This window comes from Lemur catta, chromosome 10 (assembly GCF_020740605.2).
Source record: "Lemur catta isolate mLemCat1 chromosome 10, mLemCat1.pri, whole genome shotgun sequence".
NCBI classification, from domain to species: Eukaryota; Metazoa; Chordata; class Mammalia; order Primates; family Lemuridae; genus Lemur; species Lemur catta.
Window position 1 is genome coordinate 82,375,221 of NC_059137.1, and position 10,285 is coordinate 82,385,505.

At 42.2% G+C, this 10,285-nt stretch overlaps 1 long non-coding RNA gene across 1 annotated transcript in view; it reads right to left on the reverse strand.

The window, feature by feature from the left end:
* Positions 1–10,083, reverse strand: part of LOC123646114 — a 44,627-nt gene extending 34,544 nt beyond the window's left edge. The window contains exon 1 of the long non-coding RNA XR_006737795.1: positions 9,824–10,083. This is a non-coding gene — a long non-coding RNA (uncharacterized LOC123646114). The remainder of the gene's footprint in view (positions 1–9,823) is intronic.
* Positions 10,084–10,285: the final 202 nt, after the last annotated feature.

Sequence of the window (10,285 nt, forward strand, 5' to 3'; positions counted from 1 at the left end):
CAACCAAATTTTTCTGGATGCTCGCAAACAATCTATGAGAATTTTCCACATTCTTATAGTGTATATTCACACTTTGGGTTTTGCCATTCTGACAGGTATTAATAAAAACCAGTATCTCAGTGTAGTTTTAATGTTTATTTTTCTTATTATGAGTGAGGTTGAACATCTTTTTATATGTGTAAGAGTTATCTGTAGTTCCTTTTTTATAAACTCTTCATATCCTTTGCCCAGTTTTCTGTGGGGTTGTTGGTCTTTCCTTATGAATTTCTGCTATTGAGCCCAATTAGTGATTTTTAAAAAAAATAATTTGGTTATTGTATTTTCCAGTTTTAAAATTTTCATTTGGTTCTTCCTTACATTCTCTATTTCTTTGCTGTGACTTTCTATTTTGTCATTTTAAGCATTTATAATTGCTTTAAAATTAGAGCATCGTGTATAACAAATGATTTATAATTCTCACCAGATAATTTCAACATCTGTGTCATCTCAGTGCTTAAGATTATCTTTTCTCTTTCAAGTTGAGATTTTTATGGTTCTCAGTATGATGAGATTTTGGATTGCATCCTAGACTTTTTGAGTATATTATGTTATATTATTCTGGTTCCTATTTAAATCTTTGATTTTAGTAGGCAGTTGACCTGGTAAGTTCAAAACGCGTGTTCTGGTCCACTTTGTGGGCTGTGGTTTAAATTTCCATTTCGTTTTCAAAGCCTTTGCTGTCCTAGTCCGGTCTGCCCCACTTGGGTGCTTTCCTGACCCCTACCTAATCTGAAAGCCAGGCAGTGTTTCAGACAAGTGTTTAGTTTTTCTGACCCTTGAAACCTTTTGCTGTGTTGTTTCCTGACTGTTTTGTGCATAGGGCACTCAGAGTTCTGCCCAGAATTTCATACACAGATTTAGAAAATCACATAATCCTCCTCCACTGTCTAGTTGGGAGAGGGAGGGGTGCCGTCTCCTTAATGCAAGAGGAAAGACGGATGAGTGGGCTCCATCCACAGCCTCCCAACAGCAGCACCTGGTGAGGTGAGAGGGATTAGGCTTTGTGTGTGTGCTGTTTGCCTTTAGTAGGGTAGATATGGTCAAAACGATTTTTGGCTAAAAAAAAAGGAAGACTTTGTGATTTTAAATCTGCACCCATTTGTCTGTGTTTCTGGGCTATAGGCCTCTTCAGAGTCCAGGCTGCCATATATAGGAGGCAAAAAGTAATGAACAAAACAAAGCAAACAACCAAAAAACCCCCAGGATACTCTCTGCTGGACAGTTCCTTGAGTCTGAAGGAATTGGCCAGTCTATTTCTTTTCCTCTACCTTCAGAGTCTTCTGTCAGTTGCTTTATGAATTTTGTGCAGAGCTTTTTGTTATAATTACTGGGAGGAATAGGGTGGAAGATGCATATTCCATTTAGTCTAGAAACTAAGTTGTGGAGATCTAACCACTTTTCATGATACTGCATCCCAGAATCTGTCTCTTACCTGCCCCACCTCCCTGCCCCCTGAAAACTCCAGCAGGCCATTTCTGCCTGCCTAGGGCACTCAGTGTGGATTGTGGCCAGTGATGCTTTCCTACCCCCACCTCCCGTCGTGTCAGGGGCTGTAGGGTCTCCTAACTCAGGCTCCACATCTCGCCTATCAAGGTGAGTTGAGGGGTTACATGGCATATAAACCACTGTTATCTAGGTAGTAACTGCTGAATCAGTGCCCACACCTACCTCCTGAGGACAAACATTAATTCTCAGAGGCAATGCCATTTAAGCCCATAGGAAGGAAATACTTTCATAACTGCCTCATAATATGCAAAGTTTCCTCCCCCACTAAGTAGCTGAATTTCACATTATTATGCCTCTTCTAATATCCACTTCCAAATTATGCTCCCTGAAGCCTGCCAACCAAAGAAAGGGCCGGCTTGTAGTCTACCAGTGCAGGGCTCAATTCTGTTCTCAGTCAGGGGCTTTCATATGAATCTGCTCCTGTTTTTCTCTATTTCTAGGTCCTTTTATACTCACAACTCTCCCTCTTTAACAAACAAAAAAACAGCATGTAAACAACAGCAAGAACAAATAAACTAATAAAAATTCCCTGCATCCTGCTACTCTCTTTTGGCAGCAACCATCTCTTTTTTTTTTCCAGAAAAATTTCTTGAAAGAATAATCTATGAGCCCTCAGATCCTCCCTCAGCTTCATATCTCACCTCAGCTTTCCTTTACTCCTATCACTTTATCAAAAGTTCATCAAGGTCCTCAACAACCTGAGCACTGCCAGCTCCAGTGAGAACATTCCAGTCTCCCAGACTCCTGATTTTTTCTCAAGGCTCTTCACTCTTTTGCTCTGTGACAGTTTTCTCCTTTCCCTCCCACTTCCCTAATAGTTCTTCATCTCCTTCATGGATTTCTTAGCAGCCCACCATCCCTTCAACATGAGTGATGATGATATGATGATGATGCTGATAATAACCAACTCCAATCTGTACTGAGTTCTTATACCAGGTTCTGGGCCAGGTAGTTGGAATGCATTATCACATTTAATTCTCTCTGAAATCCATTTTTTGGAATGTGGAAACTGAGCAATGTCAGGTTGTTTGCCCAAGTTTATGCAGTTATTCTACGGAAGAGGATTTGGGTATAGGTTTACTCAAGAGGTTCATCCTTGGTCTATTTCATAATTCACTTCGCATCCTCTCCTTGAATTATTTTCTCCATTTTCATGGTCTTTCATGAGTGCAAAGACCTCCTAAACCAAACTTTCTCTTGAACTTGTTAATCTCCATATTTCCTACAAGGTTTTCCAGAGAAACAGAACCAATAGGATGGATGGATGGGGAGATAGATAGGTAAAAAATAGATTTATTGTAGGGATTGGCTGAGAAGTCCAGCAGATGATGTGCCATTTGCAAACTGGAGAACTAGGAAAGCCAATGATGTGATTCAGTACAAATAGAAAAGCCTGAGAATTGGGGGTTAATGGTAAAGGGCCCAGTCAGAGTCTAAAAGCCTGAGAACCAGGAGTGCCAATGTCTAGGTCAAGAGAAGGCTGTTGTATCAGCTCAAGCAGAAAGATGGAGGGAGAGAGAGAGAATTTACCTTTCTTCTGCTTTTTTGTTCTATTCAGGTACTGAAGGAACTGGATGATGCCCACCCACATTGGTGAGGGTAGTTCTTCTTTGTTCAGTTTTATGACTCTAATGATGATCTCTTTTGAGACGTCCTTACAGACACACTGAGAAATAATGTTTTACCAGCTATCTGGGCATCCCATAGCCCAGTTAAGTTGATGCATAAAATTAACCACACACCTAGACATCTCTTTGAATTCACAATAATCCTTCCTCTACCCCATCTGATTCCCCTTCAATATCCTAGGTCTTTGTGATTGAAATGGCCAGCTTCCACCCAGGTGCACAAGAAAAACACAGAACACTTTGACTCTTCCTCTCTCCTTCACCCTTTAGTTGTCATAAAGCTTATTAATTCTGCTTCCTGTTTCTAGAATCCAGCTTTTCTTCTTTATCCAAACTGAGACTTTCAGGCTTATGCTCTCATATCTTTTTCTTTGGTTATGGCAATGGATTCCTACCAGGTCTCCCTACTTTCATTTTATCTTTTTTAAGTCAATAAGCTGTATTAGAAGTGTCTTTCCCCCATCCTTTCAAAAAAGAAGAAAAAAAAAAAAAGCCACCCAAAACATAAACATGGCAATTCTGGTTATCTATTGCTATTTAACAACCCACATGAAAACCTGGATGTCTAAAAGAATTTATGGTTATCCCTCAAATTCTGGGAGTTTATGGGGGATAATTCTAATTTGGGGTATTTCAGGCAGTGGCATTTAGATGGTGACTGGCAATGGGAGTCATCTAAAGGCTTGACTTGGCCAGACATTCATTATAGCAATGCACATTATAGTTATGGCTGGGAGCTCAGCTGGGGTGACTGACCAGAGCAATACCTGTGGCATCTTCATGTGGTTTAGGCTCTGACAGCATGGAAGTTTGCTTCTAAGAGGAGACGTCATATTCCGAGAGTAAGCATTCCAAGAAACCTAGGCAGAAGCTGCAAGACTTCTTAAGATCTAATCTTGGAATGTCACTTTTGTTATCTTCCCTTAGTCAAGCAGGTGCTTAGGCCAGCCCAAATTCAAGGGGAGGGATGCTGGACACTACCTTTTAATGTGCTGAGCAGTATACGTGTATAGGGAAGAAAGCCAGTGAGGTGGTTATCTTGGAGATCACCTCAATGACCACTTCATTTTCATGTTGTATAACTCTTGAATTGCTGCTTAATTACAAGACAGTGAAGTCTAAGCTACCTAGAATGCCATGCATACCTTTTCCAGGATTTGCAACACCAACTTCTCCAACATCTTTTCCTTCTACTCCCAGCCTCCCACAATTACTGCTTATAAATCTCTCTATCCTACCTCTACCATAGACCTTAATACTTATTTTCTACCCCCTTCCACCTTAAAATCCATACTAATCCTTCTCTTAGCCAACTCCTACTTCATTCTTTAAGACTGCTTACACACCACATCCTCCAGAAAGCTCTCCTGAAATTCCAGCTTGGGTAAGGTGGGCCACTTTTGTGAGCTCCTATTGCATTCTGGGTGCACTTAGCACAATACTTGTTGTAATACCTGTGTTGATATTATCTAATCATGTTTCTCTTTCCTCTAACACCTCCAGATGGTTGGCCTCTTGAAGGCAGGAGCCATGCTCCATGCCTCTCTGCACCTTTAGTGCATCTTGGTGTGGTGGCTTTGTGTCAACTTGCCTAAACAGAACTACGTTTCCCAGAATTTCCTCCCCTGCATGTTTCTCCTTAGAGTAGGGTACAAAAAAGACTTTTGTGGAAAAATCTGGAGGCTGGAACTAAAGCAGCAGCTTTGTTGAAGCTCACACAGATTGTTGCTTGTCACTGGCTCATTTTGTTGGTGTGGGGCAACAGCCAGGCCTGCAACCACTCCTCCTTCCCCGATCCTGCTCCAGCCCCTCTGACTCCTGGGCCAACTCTGTGACAAAGGGCACCAGCTTTTCCTGGAGGACACCTACGCTATCAAAGCCAGAGGCAGCAAGAATTGACCCGAGTTTCAGTCTGTCCTCATGGGTTCCAGCTCATGCTTGTGGGCCCCAGCTCGTCCTTGCTTCCCCACAGCCTGCCTTGTGGACAACAGCCTTACAGAGATTGATACAAAATGTGTGTACGAATGTATATGCGTCCGTGTATATATATACATATATATTTTATATATATACACAAAAATACATATATTACCTCCCAGTGAATCTGCTTATCTGATTTGAACTGTGACTGATATGGGGGATAGGGATTTATCAGGCAAAATTTGAGACATGTCAAAAACAATGGTGAATCACCAGCTTTCCTAATAACCATTGCTGTATTAATATTCCAGCCAATCATATCCCCATGCCAACTCTTCACCATCCCACACTGCCCTGTGGGAGTTAATAGTCTTTGGAGTCAGAGAGGCTGGGCTCACAGCTGGCTCCACCACTTTCCAGCCATGTTCACTGGGCAAACTCCAAACCTCTGTAAAATGAAGGAACAGTTGTATCTACCACATAGGTTTATGGTGGATTAAGACATAATCCACTTGAAATTCTTAGTATATCATTACCATGTAATTAATGTTTAAACCATGTTAGCTAACAGTAACTGTATAAAATACATAACTACTTGTAGATAGAACATTTGTCCCCACAATAATTTGTATTCCATTGGTTTACATTTACACCCATAATTCATAAACTGCATTTATGTTATTGAAGTGCAGAGACAATAGTGCATTGCAGGGGTAATGAGTATAAATATACTGACACTGCTCCCAGTCATTTATGGGTTAAAGAGTTTGCAACAATAAAATGTCAGAGACATTAATAATATAAATGATTAAAATAATAGAGTCTGCTTATGTTGTGTAAACTCGGAATTATGTAACCCTTCTTTCTTTTTGTTCTTTCAGAAATCTCTCTTTAGCTTTAGAGTTTTAAATTCTTCCTGCTTTAAAACCTAATCAATCCATGTATTTAAAACTGCTTTATAAAATATAACCCTACATTTGGCTTTCTTTTCCAATTTATCCTTTTAGAGAGTCATTTAAGAAGGTGGACACAGTCATGGCATCTATTAATAGCACCAGTTTAAATATTGATTCATCTAGAAGGCTTCCAAGGTCCTACTAAAATCTTTTTTTTTTTTAGCAAATTTTTTTTAAAATTTCAGAATATTATGGAGGTACAAACACTTTGGTTACCTGTATTGCCTTTGCACCACCCAAGTCAGAGCTACAAGCATGCCCATCCCCCAGAAAGTGCGCACTGCACCCTGTAATAAAATGTGGTGTATGTATACCATGGAGTACTACCCAGTCATGAAATCTTAACAAAATGAGGAAATGAACACATATTTTAGAAGTCCCTTTGGCTCTTAGGGACTGAGCTTGCAGGAATATGCAAAACAGAGGGTGAGAGAATGACTTGGAATGATTTGACTTTTCTATTCTTTTTGCCTTTGGGGACATTTAATTTTTTTGAGCTCTCTTTGTTTATGAATTCAACATGCTTTTGTTTATTAGGCTAATGAAATTATTTTAAGAACATAAACAATGCGAGATAAGGGACTCAAACATTGTGAGCCTCTCTGTCTCTCTCTGTGCTAACAAACTGTCAGTGTCGTAATAAAACAAGTATATTTCTAAATAAGGCAAAAACGGCCGGGTCCTGTCTGCTAGCGCAAGAAGCCAGACGGAGCATCCTACTGCTTCTCCTGTCCCTGACGCACACGGGGAGCCTCACTGAACCCAGTATGATGTGACAGAGACCAAAGGTTAGTTCCCAGACAACAAAAGACAATGCCCTTGATGTTGCTTATCACCCCTCAGTGACTGTGGAAGGCTCTAGATTATGAGGACTTAAAGCAGGGCCTTCCCATATCTGCCTTAGACTGTAATGATCTGAACATATACATGTTCTTACCCTGCTAACCTATACACAGCTGGAGAGAAAACTGCAGTTTGTGTTCCCACTTGTCATACAGGAGGCATTAAAAATTAATTATATTCTATAGAATAGAGAAACACTTTGCATTTTTTAGCAAAATGAAACTTTTTAAATATAATGCTATATATACTTCAATTTATGAGATTATGCAAAGCCAAAGCGTCAGCTACTCCCCCTTCAACCCCCTTGAATGAGCTCCTGAGGAGTGTCTGGAACATTGTCTTGAGGATAAAGGATGCCATGAAAATTCTCACATTTCTAAATGCTACTCCCTAAAGAACTCAATTTAGTATTCTTAAGGTTCAAGAAGATGGGGGAGTCCATTTTAGGCCAGAGACAGAACATAGCCAGCATCAGTGTTGGGCATGGCATGCAACTGACAGGTGCCAATCCCAGGTTCTCTCACTTCCTGTATTCTGAAACCCACCTGGCACAAGAGACATCCTGCAGGGCTCTTTCCCCAAGGAAGCAGATCTTCCAGGGCAGAGCTCAAAGAGCCTGGTGTGCTCTTCTCTCGTTCCTGCCTCTGTCTCCCACCTTTGCATCCACAGACCTCCTTCAGTTACCTGAATCACCACAGCTCCTACAAATTCACAGGAAGCATTTTGTTTACGTAGAATCCAGGTACACATGGAAGTCTGGTGAGTTAACATTTTTAGGAATGTGAAGGGAACCAGTATTTGAATTCCTACCCTAATGCATGCATTATCCTCAGATCAAAGAGAAAGTGGATATGGTTAGAATATGTTCTCTGCCTTTGAGAAACTCGTGGTCTCCTTGGAAAGATAGTATGGGCTATCTTTGCTATGGGTTTGTCTTAAAAGCAAATGTGATGTCCATTCCAGAACTGCTGGGTGCAAGAGTAGGGTCCTAACAATGCCTGGGGTCATTGATCACTGTGATCATGTGATCGTGATGGGCAATACACAGTCAAGCTTGGTCTTCTTAAGTTGTTAAGTATTAATAAATTTCAAGGATGCAAGGAAACTTCTGTGTCATGATCTCAAAAATAAAATTAGGAGACAAAGAATGATGGTTTTCTGTTCTTAGAGGAGGACCAGGTGGCAGGAAGCCACGTCACCAGATGTGGAGTTTCCTAGTCTGTGAAATCCACTTGTTGCTATTTGCTTCCTGTTGTCCTCGGTGTTTTGCCAGTAGCTTTGGAGGAGAATGAGAGGAAATGTGCTTTATTGTATCTGAGCCACAAAGCTGAATTTATAAAGACACAGCAGTGTTCTTGCTGTTCAGCTTTCATTCTTGCCTTCCATGGGATTCGCTGCTGGCTACTGTAAATCACAACATCAACAACAGCTGCAATCTCTGGTGACTTAAGCTGAAGCCAGTGGGACAGTGTTCTAGGGGGTCTGGTTTTGGCCCATAGTTTCCTGTTGGGAAACACTCAAGTTACAGCCAATATGTAGTTATAGAGCTCACTCTTTTCATGTGTGGCTGAGTGATTTTTCTTTTTATAATGAGTATTTACAATTTTTCAAACATAAATTCACAGTACAAAACTACTCCATGCTTACCACTTTGCATGCTACTGCAAAACCACATTTATCGTGCTTTCTCAGTTCTTCGTCAAAAACTCCTCTTTTGGGACATAAACATAGCATGTTGTTTCACTCTATTTTTTAAAACAATTTAAGCCGTCATTCATTTATGAAGCTCCTTCAGGTAGGGGAGAGGAGAGGCCCCTGAAAGGGATGTGTGGGCCACTTTTCAGGGCTATCTCTCATGTCTATCTCAGCCATCTCCCAGGAATTTCTTTCTTCTTTCTCATGTTGCCCAAGTGACAATCCCACCCTGTCCTCTGACCCCACCCTTGGGCATGGGGTTTTGGGGGGCTCACTGTCTCAGTGAGTGGGGAGAGGGAAGAAGAGGAGACAGTGAGCCCGGCCACTCCGACCTTTCCCAGCCCCAACCCCCAGCTCAAGGGGGGTCCTCAGCAACAACCCCCCCACACCCTCCCTCCTCTCTCTGTGCTTCACATCCAGTGCCAGGGAGGATGGCTTCTCTGTGCTGCTTCTCTGCAATCTTTCTTTCCTTTATGTCTTTCCTTGTGAAACCAAAATGCTAGAGGGATTGGGGGACACGTGGGGGCCCCACAACATTCCATGTTAATGAAGAAGGAAGGTGGTCCTGGGGGCACGTGGAGCTGAGGCCTGCAGAGATGAGGATGGAAAGCCCCTGCCTTAGTCAGCTGGGGCTGCTCTAACAGAACACCAGACTGGGCGGTTTATAAACAGCAGAAAGTTATCTCTCACAGTTCTGGAGGCTGGGAAGTTCAAGATCAAGGCGTCAGCAGATTCAGTGTCTGGGGAGGGTCTGTTTCCTGGTTCATAGATGGCACCCACTCCCTGTGTAGGGGCAAGGGGCATGGCAGCTGTCTGGGGCCTCTGTTACACAGGCACTAATCTCATTCATATGGGCTCCACCCTCATGCCTTAATCATCTCCCAAAGGCCCCATCTCCTAATATCATCATTGGGGGTTAGGATTTCAACATATAAATTTTGGAGGGACATAAATATTCAAACCATAGCATCTTTCTCCTCATTCTCAAAGCCTCCTTCAATAATGTCAACAGAAGAACGATGAGGTTCACAAATTTGGAGAGGAGCACTCTATTTCTCATAAAGGGTTGCAGCCTGCAGGTGGCTATCTTGCAGGCTGCTAAGCATAGCCTCAGGTAGAAGAGGTAGAAGCCAACAGCAAGCATTTCGAGGGAAGGGTAAAGGGAACAGGAATTGATGCTGAGTGGGGCCAAATAGATATATTTCATAAGCCATAGGAAGAGTCATGAATACTTACGAAAGAAGAAACATGTGCATGTGCAACTGAGCTTCATGGCAATTCATGGGTCCGATCTTCAAAAAATGGCAGCATTAGGATGATCCAAGGGTGCAGATTTTGGTCCTCTGATGTCAAAAGATGAAGCAGAGAACACGAAGGCCCACCGTGCACAGCCTCTGTAGACTGGCCAGAACCACTCCATGGTCTGCGGTCTCTTCTCAGGAAGGAATGCTGGTCAGTTGAGTCAAAACCACAAAAGGGAGGGGCAGTCACGAGGTTGGCTGAAATCAGCCACGGAGCAAGTCTTTCCTGAAGTGCTAGTTTCTGTTTAGTCCTTAGGGAAGAAAGCCTAATGTTGGTTAACGACAGAGGAGGGTCTAAGGAGGCGTGTCTGACCTCTTCTCCCATTGTGGCTAGGAACTCAGGTTTTAGGGTTTCTCTGGAGCCCCCTTGGCCAAGGAGGGGTCTATTCAGTCAGTT